Here is a 23,646-nt window from a genome sequence, read left to right on the forward strand (position 1 = left end):
CTCAAGAATATCAATAAGATCTTGAGACCAGCTCTGCCTGGGATATTCAGAATCCTCAGAATCACAAAGCAGAAATTCTCTATGCTCCTGGTTCTTAAAGTTTATAGTTCTCCAGAATCACCTCAGATGCTACTTCAAAATGTAGGCTCTCATATCCTATCCAATTATAGGGAAGGTTTCCCCCTCCAAGTAGGCCTGATAAGCTAAATTTTAATAAGCAACCTTGATGAGGCTGATGTAGATAATTAGTGAATGACACCCCTTAGAGACAGGAGTGTCTCAAAACCACGTGAAAGCATTTTTACACGCTAATTTCAGACTGCTCTTCAGATCCCTCAGTAAGAAACTTCTGTATATGGACTGCATTTAAGCATTTTTCAAAGAGCTTCTCTGTGGTTCTTTTAACATATTCACCCTAGTTATGTTAAAGTTCTTATCTGTTAGCTCTAATATTGAGGTCATATGTGAATATGCTTCTATTGTCTATTTTTCTGTTGATTTTTGGTCATATTTTCTTGCTTATTTGCATGTCTAGTAATTTTTTCCTATTCTAGATGTTTTGATTTGAAACACTATAGAGCCTTCAGATGATTGTATTCCCCAGAAGAGAATATTTTCTTCTGTTAATCAGGTAGCATGACAAATAGATCATCTTAACCTAATCAGAGAGTAAACTGGCTTGAGGTTTAATTGCAGTTTTAGTAAGGTTCTAGCTCTACTTTTCCCTTTTTCTTTGCTTATTGTCCTCCCAGGGCTTTCACAGCAAGAAATCTATCTCTGCCCTTCAGAGATTCCCAACCTAGGTCTCCAGCCACCTATCTTTATAGCTTTAAAAATCACTAAATAGCTTAAGAGACAGACTGTTGGCATTTTTTAGTCAGGCCCTCTCTCAGTGAGTCTTTGTTGCTTAATCACCACTAAGATATGGCTTCTTCTGTCTTTAGAAGTTTTGACCTATTTCTTCCACCTCTCATCCAACCCCAGAACTTAGTAAATATTCCATGGGGAAAACTTGGGGCCCTTTAAGTTTCCAATTTATTCCCCAGCTCTGTTTAATCACTGAAACCCTCACTAATTTCACTGATCTTGGGAAAAGGCCCTCTTCCAGGGTCTTTTTCAACTTTTGGCTTGCACTCCAAATTGGCAAGTGCTCCCAGGTATAAAACAAACCAACAAAACACAAACAAATGGCTGTTGGCAACCATCAGCTCACCTTAGAATATAATTAATTCTCTAGATTATTAATTCACCTAATACATGTTCCTTCCACAGCTTTCTGATGTCTTTAAAAATATTATATACTGGCTTTTCTAATTGTTGGCATTCCAAAATTTGCTACATCCTATCTGCATGTAGATATATTCCTGATACACAATTTTATATATGTTTATCTATTTTTCTTTTTCAAAACATCTGTGTAATTATATCAAGGCTAACACATTTATCAGGCTATATTCGGAAATGTAACATGTAAAGATGCTTTTCCCCTTCTGTCTTCCCCATGGTCCCTGGGTTAATTTGAAGGAAAGGGGTCAAGGATAGAAATGATAATGCACTGGCTTCATTTTGCTTAGCTGGCACTGTATTCACTTTTGATTGATTTCAGTTCTGAGATGAGGGTTTCAATAGCAACCAGTCAATATATCTGTATCCTCTGTCTAAAGGAATTATACTCACTGCCTGAACGAAGTTATGTGCTTTTCATTTTCTTCCCATAATAAAACCTCAATGAGTAAATTTCTTCCAATGAGTCCTGGGTTGAAAGCCGAGCTAATCATATGCTACTTTTAAATAAGGAATATATTCTGCATATATGTTTCTATAGCTTACAGTCAGCCCTCTGTATTTCTGAGTTCTACATTGTTGGAGTCAACCAGCCTCAGACAAAAAATATTTGGAAAAAACACAATACAAAAGAATACAAATTTAAAAGTCAACACATAACACACAATATACCCAGATAACAAACCTGCACATGTACCCCCTGAATCTAAAATAAAAGTTGAAATTATAAAAATAAAAATAACAACAAAAAAACCCCAGTACATTACAACAACTGTTTACACAGCATTTACATTGCATTAGGTATTATAAGTAATCTATGGATGATTTAAAATATTCAGGAGAATGTGTGTAGTTTATATGCAAATTATTTGAGCAGACATGAGCATCTGCAGATTTTGGTGGGGTTGGGGGATAAAGGGTTGTCCTGGAATCAATCCCCCATGGATAATAACTGTATTTTTTAAATCACCAAATGAAAGTTTAACTCATTAACTTTTAAAAATAACTTTATTAAAAATGTGTTTTTTGACATGAGAATGATTTATTTTTTACAAAAGGTCCAAGTTTCCTGAAATATTTAGGATATTTACATATACGTCTATTTTTAAATTAATTAAATAAAAATTTATTGAGTACATGCTGTGTGCTAGGTTCTAAGATGGAGGCTAGTAATACAAATAAGACAGTCATTTTCTGCCCTTAACAAACCCATAATATAATAAATAAACAGACAAACAATTGCAATGTAGTGCAACATGGGCCATGGTGGATGCATGCAAATGACACTAGGGAAGCATGCAGGAGGGATTTACAAGTCAGTACTGGAGGAACAGTGAAGAAGATGGGGCACCAGAGAGATGTCAGATAAAGCTTCCTAGATTAGATGACTGATATGGTTTGGCTCTGTGTCCCCACACAAATCTCATGTCGAATTGTAATCCCCATGTGTCAGGGGAGGGACCTGATGGAAGGCAACTGGATCATGGGGGTGGACTTCTCCCATGCTGTTCTCATAACAGTGAGTGAGTTCTCATCTGACGGCTTAAAGGTGTGACACTTCCCCCCTCACTCTCTCTCGCTCTCCTGTTGCCCTGTGAAGAAGCTGCTTGCTTCCCTTTCACCTTCTACCATGACTGTAAGTTTCCTGAGGCCTCCCAGTCATGCTTCCTTTGTAGCCTGCAGAACTGTGAGCCAATTAAACCTCCTTTCTTCAAAAATTACCCAGTCTCACATAGTTACTTATAACAGCATGAAAATGGACTAATACAATGACACAAATTAGTTTTGAAAAATAAATAGAAATTAGCCAGGAAAACAAGAAGAAGGAGTTAAAGAAGGAAAAAGCAATAGGTAATAGGTACAAAGGCCTGGAGGTGTAAGACAGCAACCTGTTTAGAGGGTACAGTATGGATGGGGAGGCTGTAATAGGTGGAGAGTGGAGAAGCCACAAAGAGCTTTGTAAATAAAGCCACCATTATTACTTCTTGGAATACTGAAGTAGAATCCTAACTGGCTCCCTCCCACATCCACTCCCTCTACCTCCTTTGCCAGAGCAATCCTTGCAAAGGCCATTTGATCATGTCACTTTCCCATGTAAAGCTCTTTCAATGGTATCTCATTTATTTAAGCAAGAGACCTGTATTAGTCCCTTCTCATGCTGCTGATAAAGACATACCCAAGACTGGGTAATTTATAAAGGAAAGATGTTTAATTGACTCACAGTTCCACAGGGCTGGGGAGGCCTCAGGAAATTTACAATCATGGTGATGGGGAAGCAAATAAATCCTTCTTCACATGATGGCAAGAAGAAGTGCCGAGAAAAAGGGGGAAAAGTCCTTTATAAAACCATCAGATCTCATGAGAACCCACTCACTATCATGAGAATAGCAGCATGGGTGTTTCCATCCCTGTGATTCAATTACCTCCCACTAGGTCCCTCCCAGGACATGTGGGGATTATGAGAGCTACAATTCAAGATGAAATTTGGGTGGGGACACAGCCAAACCATATCATTCTGCCCCTGGCCCCTCCCAAATATCATGTTCTCACATTTCAAAACACAATCATGCCATCCCAACAGTCACCCAAAGTCTTAATTCATTCCAGCGTTAACCCAAAAGTCCAAGTCCAAAGTCCACCTGAGACAAGACAAGTCACTTCTGCCTATGAGCCTGTAAAATCAAAAGCAAATCAGTTACTTTCTAGACACAATGGGGGTAAAGGCATTGGGTAAAAACACCTATTCCAAATGGAAGAAATTGGCCAAAACAAAGGGGCTACAGGTCTCACGCAAGTCCAAAATCCAGCGGGGCAGTCAAATCTTAAAGCTCTGAAATGATCTCCTTTGATTCCATGTCTCACATTCAGGTAACACTGATGCAAGAGGTGGGCTCCCATGGCCTTGGGTAGCTCTGCCCCTATAGCTTTGCAGGGTACAGCCCCCCTCCAGGCTGCTTTCATGAGCTGGTGTTGAGTGCCTATGGCTTTTCCGGACACATGGTGCAAGCTACAAGCTGTTAGTGGATCTATCATTCTGGGGTCTGGAGGATGATGGCCATCTTCTCACAGCTCCACCAGGCAGTGCCCCAGTGGAGACTCTGTGCGGGGACTCCAATTGCACATTTCCCTTTTGCACTGCCCTAGCAGAGGTTCTCAATGAAGGCTCCGCCCCTGCAGCAGACTTCTGCTTGGACATCCAGGTGTTTCTATACATCCTCTGAAATCTAGGTGGTGGTTTCCAAACCTCAATTCTTGACTTCTGTGCACCCACAGGCTTAACAATACGTGGAAGCTGCCAAGGCCTTGCGCTTGCACTCTCCGAAGCAATGGCCTGAGCTATACATTGGCCCCTTTTAGCTATAGATAGGACACAGGGCACCAAGTCCTAAGGCTGCACAGAGCAGCAGAGGGGCCCTGGGACCAGTCCAAAAATCATTTTTTCCTCCTAGGCCTCTGGGCTTGTAATGGGAGGGGCTGCTGTGAAGACCTCTAACATGCCCTGGAGACATTTTCCCCATTGTCTTGGTGATTAATATTTGGCTCCTCGTTTGTTATGCTAATTTCTGCACTAGGCTTGAATTTATCCTCAGAAAATGAGTTTTTCTTTTCTGCTGTATCATTGGGCTGCAAATTTTCCAAACTGTTATGTTCTGCTCCCTCTTGAATGCTTTGCTGCTTAGAAATTTCTTCCACCAGTTACCCTAAATCATCTCACTTAAGTTCAAAGTTCCACAAATCTCTAGGGCAGGGGCAAAATGCCACCAATCTCTCTGCTAAAGCATAACAAGAGTCACCTCTGCTGAGGTTCCCAACAAGTTCCTCATCTCCCTCTGAGACACCTTAGCCTGGACTTCATTGTCCATATCATGATCAATATTTTGGTCAAAGCCATTCAACAAGTCTCTAGAGAGTTCCAAGCTTTTCCACATTTTCCTGTCTTCTTCTGAGTCTCCAAACTGTTCCAACCTCTGCCTGTTACCCAGTTCCAGAGTCACTTCCACATTTTTGGATATCCTTATAGCAGCACCCCCACTCTCTGCCATACCAATTTACTGTATTAGTCTGTTCTCATGCTGCTAATAAAGACATACCCAAGACTGGGTAATTTATAAAGGAAAAAGGTTTAACTGACTCACAATTACACAGGGCTGGGGAGGCCTCAGGAAACTTGCAATCATGGTAGAAGGGGAAGCAAACATGTCCTTCTACACATGATGGCAGGAAGGAGAAGTGCTTAGCGAAAGGGGGAAACCCCCTTATAAAACCATCAGATCTCATGAGAACTCACCACTATCATGAGAACAGCAGCATGGGAGTAACTGCCCCCATGATTCAATTACCTCCCTTTGGGTGCCTCCCATGACTTGTGAGGATTGCGGGAATTACAATTCAAGATGAGATTTGGGTGGGGACACAGCCAAACCATATCAAGACCCAATCCTTCTCCTGAGCTGCCCCCTGCCTTGCACCCTGTAGCTGTTCTTTATCCACACCGGCCTCTTGGAGCCCATGGAATGTGCTTTACTTTCTCTTGCCTTCTGGGTAGTGCACAAGACACCCTCCCTGCCTGGGAAGCCCTTCCACCTCCCATCTCCATACCTTGTCAACTCCTTCACCTGCCTTGAATTTTCTGCTGAGACTCCCTCTCTCCAGGAAGCCTTTCCTGAGCCTTCCCAAATTGGACCAAGTTTTCCCTTTATAACCCTATGATACTCTATAATTGCCTTTATAACCCTTCTCAGAGTATTATTACAGATTAAGTTACAGGGTTATTTGGTTAGTGCCTGATTCCCACACTAGGCTAAAAATTATATGAGGCAAAAATTCTTTTGCTTTCATTGTGACTTTCATATCTGATGTAATACCTGTGTAGGTTCTGCTAAAAAAATTATTTGTTAAACAAATGAGGAAATGAGTAAAACTGAGGGAGTGAGACAGTAATTGGAAAATAAGCTATGTGAGGAATTAATTGCATGCAACTTTACAAAATTTATTTAGACTATCTGCTATTGTCAGTATCCACTTCTAGGTTAACACTGAATTCTCTATAAAAGGTTGGCATTGGGGAGACTTCCAATGTCTTCCCAGCCAATTTCTTCTGGGGCTTTAACCCAGACAGTATGTGTAGCAACCAACTGTCCTGAATTTTCTGAATCAGTTATGATTTCAAATTCCCTGTTCCATTGTTTTCAAAGAGTATAGTCTTTGTCAGACAATATGTCACAATTTTTGGGTCAGAAAATATAGTTGCTGTGATGTATTTCTCTGATATCTTATGTAAGGTATATGGGTTATGATAGGTAGATAGATAGATAGATAGATAGATAGATAGATAGATAGATAGATAGAGGTATGATATATTTGGCTGTGTCCCCACCCAAATCTCATCTTGAATTCCCATGTGTTGTGGGAGGGACCTAGTGGGAGGTAACTGAATTATGGGGGCAGGTCTTTCTCATGCTGTTCTCATGATAGTGAATAAGTCTCACAAGATCTGATGGTTTTATAAGAGGAGTTCCCCTGCACAAGCTCTCGCTCTCTCTTTGGCTTCTGCCATCCATGTAAGATGTGGCTTGCTCCTCCTTGCCTTCCACCATGATTGTGAGGCCTCCCCAGCCATATGGAACTGTAAGTCCATTAAACCCTTTTTCCTGTGTAAATTACCCAGTCTCGGGTATGTCTTTATCAGCAGCGTGCAAATGAACTGATACAAGGTATATGCCCACAGGCACTGCATTTTGTTTATTATGTCCCAATAAATGGCAGCCTCTTTTAATTTAAGCATCATGTTTTTCATCTTTTCTAACTCTTCCCATTCTCAATGACTAAGTAAATATTATTGGTGGATTAACCACTATCATGGAAAGAAAAGTAGATTTCTAATGTTGTACAATGTGCATTAGAAAACAAAGTCTTTACTCAGATTCTGCAAACATTTGACCAGATCAGTTAAGATCAATATCCTCAAATATGACTGTGACATAATTGTAGCAAAGACAATGCTACATGTTTCAAAGTATTCCTCTGTGTTGGCTACTGTATTATTCTGTTCTTACACTGCTAATAAAGATATACCCAAGACTGAGTAATTTATAAAGAAAAATAGGTTTAATGAACTCACAGTTCCACATAACTGGGGAGGCCTCATAATCATGGTGGAAGGTGAATGAAGAGGAAAGTCATGTCTTACATGGCAGCAGGCAAGAGAGCTTGTGCAGGGGAACTCCCTTTTATAAAACCATCAGATATCATGAGACTTATTCACTATCATGAGAACAGCGTGGGAAAAATCTGCCCTCATGATTCAATTACCTCCCACCCGGTCCCTCCCATGACACATGGGGATTATTACAATTCAAGGTGAGATTTGGGTGGGGACACAGAGCCAAACCATATTGGCTACTATCATCTGTGTTTATTAAGGCATTATAAGAAAGAGATGAGTTCCAGAGAGAATGCCAACTTGTAAGAGGAAAAGAAAAGAAAAGAAGCAGATACTGTCTAGAAATTCAGAGTCATGCAGGACTGATAAATGCATTTGCTTCTAGACTCCAAAGAGTATGAGATGAGACTTTGAAGGCTTTGAAAAATGAAACGTGAATCTTCTCAGATTAACCTGTATGGTCTTCCCAATCCTACTAGCTTCAGTGTAGCTGCCTTTAAATTAAAAGGCAAGAATTTTCGAAAAGAAGGCAAAGAAGTAAGTAAGACATGAAAACTATGTCTAACAAAAAAAATTGGGGCATAGTTGATGGCACGTAGAACCAACTGGAAGCCAAAAGATACATTTTTAAGAGAAATATACAGCCATAGAAACATAAGTTCCAACTAAAAATGCCTTTGACTATTAGACACTTCATACTATCTTTGGGCTCTGACTTAGGACAGGAAGCAGACTGCAAAAGCTTTGTAGATCTCATGGAGAGCATTCTCCTCAACGCTGATTTCTGTTGTAGCCAAGGAGGAAAATGGAAAAAAAAAATAAACTTCCCAAAGGACTGAACCAAGAGCCATGGGGAAAAGTGGACAAGAGATTTCTTCTTAAAATCAGGAGCAGGATTTAGTTAAATAATTATGCCTATCCCGACAGTAGGGAGCCATTCCAAAGCCTTCTCTACAGAATTTCATCACGCTCTAGACCAGTGTTTTCTATCTATTCCCTTCCCTTTTCACCAGGGAGTACTTGTTGCTGGCATCTGTCATTATTCCATGTTATGTTTTGAGTGTGTATAAACAACCAGATAACTTGTACGTTTTCCTGAAGATTGCTTTAAGAAGTCACATTTGAATCCAGGAAGAGGAAAGTTAAAAACTTACATCACTGAGAGATCCTGGACTTTGAAATAGATACAATGATTCAATGAATGTGGAGTTTTTGTTGTTGCTGTTGTTAAGGGGAGGAATGAGCATATAAGCTCAAATAGTGATAAAATGAATATTTGGTCACTGTGGCAGATAATGCTTCATATTTTTCAACCTATTTCACCCATCTTATATACCCTAACCTGGGCATAAGATTACATATCTGATCGTCCCTTAAAAGTGAAGCCATGAAATGCATTATTGACACTGGAACATGTGTGGAAGTTATGTGTGCTACTTGCACACTTGTGCCCTGCAACTTCTTGAGGAATACTTTACATGCTGTCTCTGTTTTGATGCTGAGAATGATGAAGCCACTAGGAGGAAGGAACCTGGGTCCCTGAGTCTTCACCTGGAAGAGAGCTGCCTTGGAGAACCAACTAATCAGGAACAAACTCTTTGGATATTTCACGATAAAAAAGCAAAACTTTAATTGTGTTAAAATATAAAACTAAAACTTTTCATGGGTGGTAAGCCACTGACATTCTCAAGTTTCTTTGTTGCTGCAGGATAAAAGCATTATCTAGCTCACCTTGAATAATACAATGTACTAGCACAAATTTTTTATGGTTCTCCTCTCACCTTTTACTTGGCTCTGTATTTCTGCTTATCTATATGGTTCATGCTTCTGGCATTTTTGTTGATTCACAGAAAACAAAAAAGAAAAAAAGTTAATTCAGAAAAAAACAATCCTCTTGTATCTTTCCAACATTTTCCGGCACATTGAATACTATAAAAGCTGAAAGCTCTGTCCTCAAGGAATTACAAGGCCGTAGAAGACAAGACACAAACATAAATAATGAAAATAAAGGTGAAAAAAGTACAGGTGCTTAAGTTAAACAGAAAGTTCTGTAAGAATTCTGAGGAAGAAGTGATTACTTTCTATATTGCAAATTAAGTGCAATAAATGTATGGCCCAAATTATTTTAAAAAATTCTGACTCTGCCCCTCCCTCCATTCCTAATAATTTATCACCTAGACATGCACTTTATCTGCTTTGTGAAATATCCACTTCATATTTTAAATTCTAAGCCGATTCCTGCCTGCCAGCATGTATCAAAATTTTCAACTCTTGTCAGTGTGTATGGGCTCTGGGAATTAAACTAATTTTAGTTTTAACCTGAACAGATATCAGTAGAAATAGGAAACTAATTTCAAACAGAACGTCTACAAATAAATGTAAGTTCTTTAAGCATCATACATCTTAGGGGAGGTGTTTGTGACTTTGCCCTCTACATGGACAAGTAACCAATATAAGATTCCTCACAATTAAATACATTAGGTTTTCTAAAAAAGACTTGAGTAGTCAGCTAATCCTGGGGCCTTTTTCAGTGAGAAATACTTTATGTGGCATCTGGCTTAAATATCTTAAGCACATGAATCACTTCCATTTTGAACTTTATTCAATGTTTGTTTGTTTCTTTCTAATAATGCTTCATTGATTGATTGAGGCAGGAATGTCATATGAGTGGAGAGAAATAACAAATCTCTGTATGGAGAAAGAGGAATGAGAGAAGGTACAGATATTTGTCCACAGCTCTTCTGTTGGAGAAAGGTGGAGTCAGACTCTGGTGCCTCTTGCCCTTAGGCTCACTGTGATTTATCTTGTTTTGTTCTCCAATAGGTGCTGGAGAGTTACAACCACTCCATCATGATCACTCTGAGCCATTTCCCTCTCTTCAGTGATGCCGAAGCTTCTGTTTGGAGGAATTCCCATTTCTAGCTGTTTTGGCCCTGTGCCCTCCAGGACCTCCGAAGACTGCAGGGGAACTCAGCGAGTCAACACATGCATTCAACATGTCAGTCTTTCCTTTGCTAAACTAATCTTTTAATCCCCTGGAGATGCTGCTGCCAAAAACCATAATGTCTCCTGGAGTGAGCAGGGATGTATAAGTGCACACACACATATGTACAATTTAGAATGTTATTTCAGGAAATTCACAGACATTCTGAAGATCACCTATGGACCTCAAATTAGGAATTCACGCATTACAGCAAAACAGAGGAATGGTCCCTTTTCATTCCATTTAAATTACTGAGAATTTGCTAAACACTGACTCTGGTCAAACACAGTATTAGTCTTTAGGCAAATGTGAATGAGGCATACTCTCTAACCCTAAGGACACACACCATCTAGGGGGAAACAGACATACACTTTATCTTTTTCTTCTTAAATTTTAAGTTCTGGGATACATGTGCAGGATGTGCAGGCTTGTTACATAGGCAAACGTGTGCCATGGTGGTTTGCTGCACCTATCAACCCATCACCTAGTAGTAAGCCCAGCATGCATTAGCTATTTTTCCTGATGCTCTCCCCCCATCTACGCCCTCCCGCAACAGGCCCCAGTGTGTGTTGTTCCTCTCCTTGTGTCCATGTGTTCTCATTGTTCAGCTCCCACTTGTAAGTGAGAATATGTGGTGTTTGGCTTTCTGTTCTGTGTTAGTTTGCTGAGCATAATGGCTGACAACTCCATCCATGTCACTGCAAAGGACATGATCTCATTCCTTTTTATGGTTGCATAGCATTCCCTGGTGTATATGTAACCATATTTTCTTTATCCAGTCTATCATTGATGGGGATTTGGGTTGATTCCATGTCTTTGCTATAGTGAATAATGCTGCAATGAACATATGCCATGCTTGTTGTTCATACACTTAATCTTAATAGGGAAGTCCCTTATGTGTTATCCTTGGCTGAAAGTTTTTGATATGGCTTGGAGTGTATCCCCTCCAAATCACATGTTGAAATGTGATCCTTAATGTTGGCGGTGGGTGGGAGGTGTTTGGGTCATAGGAGCAGATCCCTCATGAATGACTTGGTGCCCTCCTTGTGGCAATGAGTAAGTTCTTGCAAGATCTGGTTGTTTAAAAGAGTGTGGAACCTTCTCCCTCCCCCTTGTGCCCTCTCCTGCTATGCGACATGATGGCTCTTTGCCTTCTACTATGATTGGAAACTTCCTGAGGCCCTCACCAGAAGCAGACGCTGGCACAATGCTTCACGTGCAGCTTGCAGAACTGTAAGCCAAATAAGCCTTTATAAATTACCCGGCCTCAGGTATTTCTATAAAGAAACATGAACTGACGAATACAGTGCTACTAGTGAGATGAGATGAAGGATTTGGTTGTAATTTGTGGCATACTTGGCAGCCTCTTGCAATAGTAAGTCTATTACATTCAGTCATTCATCATTCCATTCTTGCCACCCTCCAAGTGATGATGTTAATGACATTCATACATGGTAGGATTGTAAATGTTGGTAACAAATAACTATATAATCTTAAGTAGTAATTCCATCAACTTTCAAATACCTCAGTGCACTCTTAAGAAAAACGAGCATTGTACTAGGTGATTTCTAAGATTGATTCCAATTCTCTTTCTATGACTCCATGCAAAGTTATTTAAATTTTGCATCTGTTTTCTACTTGCCAATTCTACTTGTTTTCTACTTGCCTGTTGATAAGTCTTGCAAGAATGTGTGCAGTGTTTTTTGTTGGAGATATTTTGTCACTGCCAGAATTGATGAGCACTTGACTCCACAGTTCTTCCCAGCCCACCAATTGCAAGAAATCCAGGCAGGCTGGTCCAGCGGGTATGCCTCCTGCAAGCAGGGAGAGGAGGTGCTTGCTCTTGCACACAGGTTTAGGTGGATGAAAGCAATGTCATGCTCACAGAGAGAAGATTCTGAGGGTCAGAGTCAGAGAAGAGGATTCAAATGAAGCTTCAGATGAAGAGGGTTGAAGCAGGTTTCAGAAATCAGAATGCAGAACCAGAAGATTAAAGATTCAGGAGTCAGTGGGTTCAAACAGAAAAGCAGGAGGGAGTCTGTGTAAATAACAGGAATCGTGAGCTGTTGCCAAGACAGGCTTTCCCTGTGCTTCCAGCAGCATGTTCTCAGTGGGATGAATCCACATAGAGGTCAGGGAATGTATCAGTGTAAGCGCAATTTCTGCTGTGGTTTCTGCTACCCCTTCTTTAATGTTTGCTTCCAAATCCTTGCTACCATTATTGATGAATCATCCATGTACTAGGCTCCCAATTATCTATTTTTAATAACAATTTGTTTTAAATGGTAGTTATAACCAACTCTCAGTCATCCAGAGGAGTAGGAAAGAGTATCTCTGTGTGTGTGCATGCATGCATGTTTGTGTACGTGTATATATGTCTATATATATACACACAAATGCATATACATACGTACATATATATATGCACACACATATAATGGTATACTCATATTATTTAAAACTTCCATTTAAACCAACAGTTTTAATTAATATCCCATCAAATCATTCAGTGGGATTGCCATCTAATAACCAAATGGTTTGGATCTTATGGCCTCTTCTCTGTCTTTTTCTCTTCTCTTTTCTCTTGGCAATCTGATAGAGATTAGATGTAGTAAGAATTATCATTTGATATTTCTAAGTCAACGTGTGTTGCATTCCTGTCCTCTGTAAACAGTATTCTGTGGCAGCCATTTTGCTAGAATTCTAGGGGAGGGCGAAGAGCCAAGTTAAGTTTGGGAAGTAGAAGAAGAGTCTGCTGTTAGGGAAGTCTTACCCAAACAGAAAGAAGAGGGGAGCTTCCCATATGAATTATGGGAAGCAAGAGAGAGACAGAAGTAGAACAAAGAAGACAAAGGTCAAGATTCCCATTTCTAGTCAATTAGTGCAGTCACTGTGGAAAAGAGTATGGAAGTTCTTTAAAACACTAAAAATAGGCCAGGCGCGGTGGCTCATGCATGCAATCCCAGCACTTTGGGAGGCCAAGGCGGGTGGATCATGAGGTCAGGAAATCGAGACCATCCTGGCTAACACGGTGAATCCCCGTCTCTACTAAAAATACAAAAAATTAGCCAGGCGTGGTGGCGGGCACCTGTAGTCCCAGTTACTTGGGAGGCTGAGGCAGAAGAATGGCATGAACCCAGGAGGCGGAGGTTGCAGTGAGCTAAGATCGCGCCACTGCACTCCAGCATGGGCAACAGAGCGAGACTCTGCCTCAAAAAAAGAAAAAAAAAAAACTAAAAATAAAAATACCATATGATCCAGCAATCCCTCTGACAGATACATATCCAAAAGAAAGAAAATCAGTATGTCAAAGAGATAGCTGTATTCTTATGTTTATTGCAGCACTATTCACAATAGCCAAGATAAGGAATCAACCCATTTCTACCTAGACTTGAGTGTACATTTCCAGAAGTAGGGTCAAGGTGCCATAGAAGCTTCCAAGAAAGTATAGGGGACAACAAGAACATCAGGGTTAGTGGCTTATTTCCCAAGGCACAACAGAGGAAGGCTGTTGATTTCTAATATAGCAAATGACCTGTTTGAGGTACTTTCAGCAGCCAGTGGGAATGTAGGTAGAAGTTATGTGTGCTACTTCTAGACTTAGGAGCTACTTAAAGATAATGAAGCAAGCAACAGAGAGAGAGAGAGATAGAGAAAGAGAGAGAGAGAGAGAAAGAAGGCAAAGGAGGACTAGCCCCTGGTCTCCCAATGCTGGCAGCATGTCCCAGTGCTAAGAAAACCACGGGATTGGAATAGTTCTAAGTTCTGCAAGAGAAGGTCCCTGAGGATACGACACTCAATGACTGGAGGGAATGGCAAAGTCAGTGGTTAGTAGCAATGAACCCTATCACACTCCAAAAGGCTGGATGGGGCCATTTGCACCTCAGAGGATGCTGGTTCTAGCCAAGCCCAGCTCACCATTCTGCAAAAGATACTAAAAGAGATTCAAAGGACCCTATCAACTCCTTCACACACCAAGGTACTTCCTAAGAGAAGAAGGGGGAGGGTGTAGAACTCTGAAAGCAATTGTTCTTAACATGAAAGGAGACTGATGAAATGGGAAAAGACAGATACATTGTTAATGGCCAGGTTTGAGTTTCTCTACTATCCAGTGAGTTGGAAAGGAGGGGAGATCATTACAAAAGCCAATTTTATTTGTACAACTGAAGGCACAGTGAAAAATTTGTGTGTCATGATCTACTAATCGTCAGGAAAAAGATCCAGAGATAGGCAGCAGAAAGAAAGAATAACTAAGCTAATGCAGTGGCAGAATAATTAGCTTCTGAATAATTAAGATCTTTTGATAATCAGAACTTCCCATTATTCTCACACACAGAGAGAGAGACTCATTTCTGAAGGACTGAGTTTAATTGCACCCTAAATGCAGAGATGGAGGTGGGTTTTGCAGATATTGAGTCCTTTTGTTAAATTTTAATCTCATTTTACTCTTTTATTCATCACACTTTAATTTCTTTTCAATATTAATCTCATTAAATATCTTCACAAAAATTAATTGCTTTTTATGTATTGTGTCCTTGTGCCCATAATCTGGATGGAAAGGCTGAGGACCAGAAATCAACCAATGTGAATTAGCACCAGTTGGAATATTGTGTTTCACTCCAGCTCATGTAGTCCCCTCAGCTCCGCAAAACCAGAGCTCGAAGGTCATTCCCAGAGTAACTTTCCTCTAACAATGACATGGCATTTGGGTGACTCTTTAACTGCAGAGCCAATGCTCAAGTAGATCTTATTTCCAGAGTTAATAAAAGGGCAAGGACGTTTGGTGACATTGCTTGGAATTGCACAGAATTGGCAATGGTAAATTCATCCTGCCAAAGGGCAGCTGGAAAGAAAGCTCTACCTTCATATTCTTAGAGTGCAAAGAAGAAAGGGTAAAAGAGTGGGTCAAATTCCTGAAAGAAAGATAACTGTGAAGAGGATTTACAATTGAGAACTGTCCCAGATAATTTTTCTTAAAATCACTTCACAAGCAAAAGTATCACCCAAGCAGGGAAGCATCTATTCAAAGCCACAGACATCCTGCAATGCTTGGCTCTGACTTCTGAAAAGGGAAGACATAAAAGAGAATTTCGAAGACGGCAATTTATCACTCATGTCTGGATCCCACCAGCTAGCTCTAGCAGCTCTATCCCCCTGACAGTCCTGAGGACCCAGCTTAAGCGAAACATAAGCAGCCTGGAATACCTAATAATAGCAAAAAGGGTTCTTGTTGTTCTAGACATGATAAAGGCAAAAAAAAGAAGCATAACTTGAGAATGATCAACAAAACCGTTAATTTGAGGTTAAAAATACATGCATAGAAATGCAACAAAAACAAAAACAGGCAAATGGGATTAAATTAAGCTAAAAATCTTCTGCACAGCAAAAGAAATAACAGAGTAAACAGACAACCTACAGAATGGGAGACAATATTTGCAAATTATGCCTCTAACAAAGGACTAATATCCACAATCTACAAGGAACTCAAACAACTCAACAAGGAAAAAACAAACAACCCCATTAAAAACTGGGCAAAGTCCATGAACAGACATTTCTCAAAAGAAGAAATACAACCGGCCAACAAATACATGAAAAAATGCTCAACATCACTAGTCACCAGAGAAATACAAATTAAAACCACAATTGGATATCATCTTACATTAGTCAGAATGGCTATTAATAAAAGTCAGAAAACAACAGATGTTTGTGTGGATGCAGAAAAAGGAGAATGCTTAAACATTGTTGGTGGCAATGTAAGTTAGTTCAACCTTTATGGGAAACATTATGATGATTTATCAAATAACTAAAAATAGAACTACCATTCAACCCAGCAATCCCACCACTGGGCATTTACCCAAAGGAAAATAAACCATTATATTAAAAAGACACCTGCACCCATATGTTCATTGCAGCACTATTCACAATAGTAAAATCATGGAATCAAACTAAATATTCATTAGTGGTTGACTGGATAAAGAAAATGTGGTATATATATACCATGGAGTACTACACGGTCATAAAAAAAAGAGTGAAATCCTGTCATTTGCCACAACATAAATAGAGCTGGAGGACATTACCCTAAGTAAACTAATTCAGAAAGAGGCAGTTAAATACTGTATATTCTCACTTATAAATGGGAGCTAAACAATTGGTACACATGGACATAAAGATGGAAATAATGGGAATTCCAAATGGGGAGAGGATGGGAGAGGGGTGAATGTTGAAAAATTACCTATTGGGTACAATGTTCACTATTTGGGTAATGAATACACTAGATGCCCAATCTCCATCAGCAAGCAATATACCCATATAACGAACATGCACATCTATCACTGAATCTAAAATAAAATAAAATAAAAATACATGCATAGACCCTTCAATGTATATCTGTACTTACTCAACAAATAAAATATTATAAGCTATAGCCCTGTGTGATGTGTTACCAGCTGGTGAAACCCTTAGCCAAGAGCATCCAGGGAAGTGATCCTGCCCCAGCCTTTCTCTTCTTTGCCACCTGGCTCCAGAATTCCTTCCTGAACCTCCCTCCTGTCCACGTTGCCTGTTAATCCTCACTAGCCCACCTGCATCTGAGCACTCACGTGTCATCATTGCCAATATGCTAGTTCATTATGGAGACTCCTAAGGGCTTTTGTGCGGTTGCTGGAAACTTGGACTTACAAGTATTCAGCTGACAGTGGTTTAATTGCATTTCTAGATCCTCATCTATTTCTGTGCCTATAATTTGATGCAGTTCCCTAAAACAGGCTTTTCCTCTTTCTCCATGGAAAGCAGTATAGAAGTCCCATGGCTGCTAGTAGAAAAGGCTTGTAACCTGGGTGGGACCCGAAAAAATTTTCATCTTCACTTAGAAGTCACTCCCATTCTTACTGCAAGATTAAGTGTCCCATCCTAAGGCACTGGGACTGTGTTCCACATATTGCCTTTCTGAGGTTTTGCTGCTCCTTGCCCACTGGGATGAATGTTGCACAAACATCCTACTTCCATTGTTTTGACTTGTGGCTCTAGAGTCTTAAGTCTGACTTCACTACAAAATAGCCATGACAATGAAAGCATATGTACATAAGGACAAATACACACACATATTTATGTCAGAGGTTATATGTATACATATGATATATAACACACATTATATATATATATCTCCACATACTTGGGTATATATGATATATCATCTATGTATCATATATATCATATATACCCAAGTAAGTGCTATTCTTTTCAATGTCAGCCTGGAAGACATTCCCTCCATTCAATCATACTGCTATTGCTTGAAATAATTTCAGAACTCGGCTGTTAAAATGTCTTTTAGAATCTATGGCACAAACTTTTCATCATCTTCTGTGGTGACAATCTTCATTCATGGAAAACAGACAAAAGTTATTTGGGGCAAACTCTGGCTAAAATATGGTTGATTAAGGTGAAGTAAAATCAGTTGAGGTTTTCTTTTTTCCTTCTTTAGTTGACAAATATCCACTTTCTTGGAGAATTTTCAGAAGATAGAAGAAATCAGTGAATGATGGCACAGGCTTTTCTCTTCCCACAGAATCTTCAGTTTTTACATAACTCTGCTGGACCGTTTGATGATGGAGGGTAAACTCTACATGAACAATGCATTATGCCAAATAAACAAATCAATGTTGATTAAGTTCATGATATTGCCACATAGGCTTTCTGAGATCCCTGAGATATGCCATGTTTCCATTACTAATTTAGTTTTAATATAAGAAATTGGATCACGCTATTATGGATGCTAGCAAATCCAAAATCTGCAGAGTCAATGTACCAGTTTGAGTTTGAAGGCCAGTAGGCTGGAGAATTCTCCCTTACTTGGAGGAGGTCAATTGTTCTACTCAGGCCTTCCACTGATTAGATGAGCCCCACCCACAGTATGGACGGCAATTTGTTTACACAAAGTTTATCAATCTAAATGTTAATCTCTTCCAAAAACACCCTCCAAGTTGACACACAAAATTATCCATCATAAGTACACCCCTTATCAACTTGGTGCCCATATACATCTCCATAAACTAAGGCTAATCTCCAAACAAAAAAAGACAATAACAAGTTCATACTTCCAACTAACATTCTAAAACTGCCTTGTGAATAATGCACCAGTCCTTTCCCCTGAAGAGGATGCAAAGTTCTTAGATAATGTTTGCTCTTCTCTTTGATATTCCATCACTTTAGTACTATAAGGTAAAGTTAACAATACTTAAATACTATGATATAAAGTAAATACCTCTTATATTACATGAAAAATGAATAAAAGAGGGAGGAAAACAAAGTTATTTGCTATATACACACATATATTCATAAAAAATAAGGAAAAAATGCTCATGACAATTACAGTCTTTGTTTCTATAACTAGTCACATGGTCATAGCTGGTATTCATAACTATCTTCTTCCACTACTCATCACATATTACCTTTGCCTTCCGCAAGCACCTCAGCTGGTCATGGTTCTTTATATGGTGGGGCCAGTAGTCCTGCCCAGATTGGGTTGTTGTAGTTTCCCGTTTACTTTAATCACACAGCGTGATAATAATAGAAAACTCCCTAAAGGGTTTCCTATATCTCAGACATACCCTTTCTTACCTCCATTACAAAATAGCAGTCCAATTTTCCCTTGTAGTCAGGATCAATCACTCGAACCACCACAGTAACTTCCTTCCTTGCCTGTTAATTCAGATATGATGAGCTCAAAGTGACCCTGTGGCAGTCTTAACTTCCAGTTCAACAGAATCATTGTTGAATCTTCTAGTGAAAGCATTTCTCCCTTTGAAACTAATAGGTCAAGGCCAGCAGAGTATATCATTATGGGTATAGGAGGCAAAAATTTTGTTAGTGGTCACTAGGACCAATAGTGAGTGGTTCCACTCCCATTTCTACCCCCTTGATTCCTGGACTCATGAATTCAGGCTATGAGAGAAGCAGCAGCATATGCAGATGCTGATTCAGAGCATATGCTGCTGGAGATCCTTGTCCCAGCAGTGCAGGTGTTGCTACCTAGCTGACACTATGCTGAGTCTTCAAAACGCCACTCCACCACTTCAAGACTGCTGTTTCAGGATGGGGGGAACATTATAAGACCAGTGAATTCTATGATCATGGACCCATTGCCACAGTTCATTTGCTGAGAAGTGAGTTTCTTGATCAGAAACAATGCTGTATGTAATCTAGGATGGTGGATAAGGCATTTCATAAGTCCACAGATGGTAGTTTTGGCAGAAGTGGTGTGCAGAGAAGACAAATCTATATCCAGAGTAACTGTCTATTTCAATAAGAACAAAACACAGTCCCTTCCATGATGGAAGTGGTCCAATATAATTGACCTGCCACCAGGTGGCTGGCAGATTACCTCAGAAATAATGCCATATTGGGAATTCAGTGTTGGTCTCTGCTGCTAGCAGATTGGACAGTAGCTGTATGTTGCTGAGTTCATGCATAACCCCCACCCCTGCCACCATGGTTACTTTGCTTATGAGCCCACTGAGGAATGACGAAAGTGGCTGGGAAAAGCGACTGCAAAGCCAATCTTTGTTATAATTCAGCCACTCAAAGTAGGAGATTCTGGGTTTCATTTTTAGTAATCTCAGCCCTACAGCTATAGGAGATAGGGGTTTCTTTCAGGCAGACATAGAAGCTTTCCATTCATTTATATGGCACTTAACCTGGGAATGGTATTCCTGAGCTCATCTTCTTCCCCCACTTCATCCAGTAACATTAAAAGCAACCATCCAATTTCATTGTAATCATTTGTCTGACAAAGATTTTCAAAAATATCATATACATGGTCTCCCAGATCCTTGCTTCTTATAAGTGATTCATTAGGAATATCCAATTGTGATATTTTGTATATATCTATCGCCAGATCACACCATAGGCGATGAGTGCTTTTCTTTACTACTGAAAATAGAATAATTAGTGTCTTTAAATGTGATCAGATTAGAGCTCGAATTCCAGAAACTTCAAAAGCAATTCAGAAAATTCATCTTTAAGGTACAGTTTTTCTGCAACCACTCTCAGTACTAAAATCTGTATGTAAGACTTTTTCAGAAAAACAGAACTAATAGAAGATACATATTAAGAGATTTATTATATGAAGTTGGTTCCTGTGATTATGGAGGCTGGCAAATTCAAAATCTGCAGATTCAATGTCCATATTTGAGTCCACTGGCTGGCAGGCTGGAGAATTCTCGCTTGTTTGGGGGAGGTCAATCTTTTGTTCTACTCAGAAGCTCACCTTACTGGATGACGCCCATCCACATTATGGAGTGCAATCTGCTATACTCAGTCTACCAATTTAAATGTTAATCCCACCCAAAAACACCCTCACAGAAACAGCCAGAATAATGTTGGATTAAATATCTGGGTCCCCTATGGCCCAGCCAACTTGACAAATAAAATTAACTATCACAATATTCTGTCTTCACATTTTCTCATTATCACCCAAAAGAATGGCACAGTCTTGATAAATATTGTCCCCAGAGCATCACAGAATGTTCAAGATTTGCAAAGCTAATGCAACTCTTTGTGTTACAGCCAGACATGGAGAAGAATCAAGTCACTCAACTGTTCAGGAGGAGAACCTAGTTTTAGAACCAAGTTTTTGAATTCTTATGGCCATATTCTTTTCATAATCCTATTCTACTATCCTTTTTATGGCATCAATGCTTTCCTGTGTAATGGATCTGCATCTTTATTTACTTTATTGCTTTAGCCGTCATTGTTAAGGTTTGAAGGATATTTGAACCAATCAAAATTTTGACATTTGTTCCAGTTTAACAATAAGGATTCATGTTTACTTGCAGCAGTGTGTCATTATAGCATCTTTCCAAAATGTCTTCAAACCTCTCTGTGCCAGTCAAAAACACTCATTTGACATTTTATACCATTTAGTTCTTTTAATATCCCAGCTGTTTACTTGGCAAGTTGGCTTAACTTTATACAAATTTGATGTTAATTCCTTCTTCTGATCAATGGTTACTCATTTGTATCCTGCCACACAGCAACATACACTCATGTTTGCCCTAAGAAAAAGTAAAAAAAGTACTTTTGATTTGGGGCAAGCTGAAATTTTCCATTTCAACTTGGAGAAGGAGTATCAAACTAAAAGTGAGAAGACATTAACTTTGAAATTTTACTGCAACTAAATTGCTTGGAGACCTTGATCTAGTCCTTTTATTTCTTGGAATATCAATGAAAGGAGTGGAACTTCTTCCCTTCCTTCCCTTCCTTCCCTCCCTTCCCTCCCTTCCCTCCCTTCCCTCCTTTCCCTCCCTTCCTTTTCTTTTTTCTTTTCTTTTCTTTTCTTTCTTTCTTTCTCTTTCTTTTCTTTCTTTCTTTCTTTTGTTCTTTCTTTCTCTCTCTCTCTCTTTCTTTCTTTCTCTTTCTTTTCTTTTCTTTCTTTCACAGGGTCTTATTCTGTTGCCCAGTGGATCTTGGCTCACTGCAGTCTAAACCTCCTGGGCTTAATTGATTCTACCACCTCAGCCTCCCAAAGTGTTGGGATTACAAGAGTGAGCCACCATGCCTGCAGGACTTGAATCTTAAAATATGTTATCCTTCACATGTGTGAATAGTTTAAAAGACGTGTTCACATACATTGTCTCATTCAACTTTCATAAGCTCACTGTGAAATAGATACTATTTTCTAAACTGTAAAGTCAATGTTCCCATCAGCAAAAGTTTAAAATTAATTGTTACCATATGTCTACTATTATCCCTCCCTCTCTGCTTCTCAAAGCTGCAAAGGGAAAATTGTCTGCTTGTAGTTACTGCTGCTGCAAATCAAATGACTAATTAGAGATCCATACATGATGACGTCCTAGAAAGATTTTGATTAGCCACTCATCCCGGGTGCAGGAAATAAGGAACACTCAACACTTAGGATGAACAAAGGTGGTATCATAAGATAAAACTTGTTAACTCTTCTTAATCATAGGAAAGCTGAACCCTAAGCCTGGGGGTGGCTGTGGTGGTGGATGGCATGTAGATTTAAGAACTTGTGAAAAGGAAAAACCATCATTTCTCTTCTGAAAGGAGTAGGCATAGGGTAGAGTATCTTTCTACCCAATGTGACTTTCCAACATAAGCATCTCCAGCCCAGACTTCTCTAATGGGCATCTGTACCTGAGTATCTAGTGGGAATCACAAGCTGAACATGTCAAAAAAAAAAAAAACCTTGCTCTTCCCATTTCACCATAAGATCTATTCTTCTCATAATTATCACCCCCTCCAATCAAAAGCAACTTTATCCTCTCAGTGGCTCAGGAAAAACCCTTGAAATCATTCTTTTTTTTTTTTAGATGGTGTCTCGCTCTGTCACCCAGCTTGGAGTGCAATGGTGTGATCTGGGTTCACTGCAACCTCCACCTCCTGGTTCAAGGTTCAAGTGATTCTCCTGCCTCAGCCTCCTGAGTAGCTGGGGATTATAGGTGCATGCCACCATGCCCAGCTCATTTTTGTATTTTTAGTAGAGATGGGGTTTCACCATGTTGGCCAGACTGGTCTTGAACTCCTGACCTCAGGTGATCCACCTGCCTCGGCCACCCAAAGTGTTAGGATTACAGGTGTCAGCCACTGTGCCCAGCCTGAAATCACTCTTGAGTCTTCTCTTTCTCTTACTCCCCAGTTCCAACCAACAGCAAGTTCTATCAGCTTCAGCTTCTTACTATTTGATTACCACCACCACCCCAAGTTAGTCCAAGTCACAACAATCTACTAATTATTCTCCCTGATTTTACCTCCCCAGCCCACTTAAAGTCTATTCTTAACTCGGCATTCAGTGTAATCTTATCAGAATACAAGTTAGATTATGTTACTTCCCTGCTCAGAATTCTCCAATGGTTTCCACCTCAGATGGCATAAAAGCCAAAGACTTGACAACAGCCCAGAAAGCCCTTTGCTTTTTCTGACCTTGCTCCTATGCTGGCTTATGCTCATTACACTTAGTTTACAGTCTACAGCCACAATGACCCCCTTGTTTCCCCTTGAAAACTCCCACCTGCTCCCTCACCTCCACTGGGTATTAGCTCAAATGCCCCCTCTTCAGTGGCACCGTCTCTGAGCACCAGGTTTAAAGTTGACCCCTCGGTACTCCTTGTCCCCCTTCTCTGATCTCTTATCTCCACAGCAATCACCCCCATTTAATATATAATATAATATTTTTCTTCGTTACTTTGCTTAACTACTG

This window comes from Pongo abelii, chromosome 1 (assembly GCF_028885655.2).
Source record: "Pongo abelii isolate AG06213 chromosome 1, NHGRI_mPonAbe1-v2.0_pri, whole genome shotgun sequence".
Classification (NCBI taxonomy): Eukaryota; Metazoa; Chordata; class Mammalia; order Primates; family Hominidae; genus Pongo; species Pongo abelii.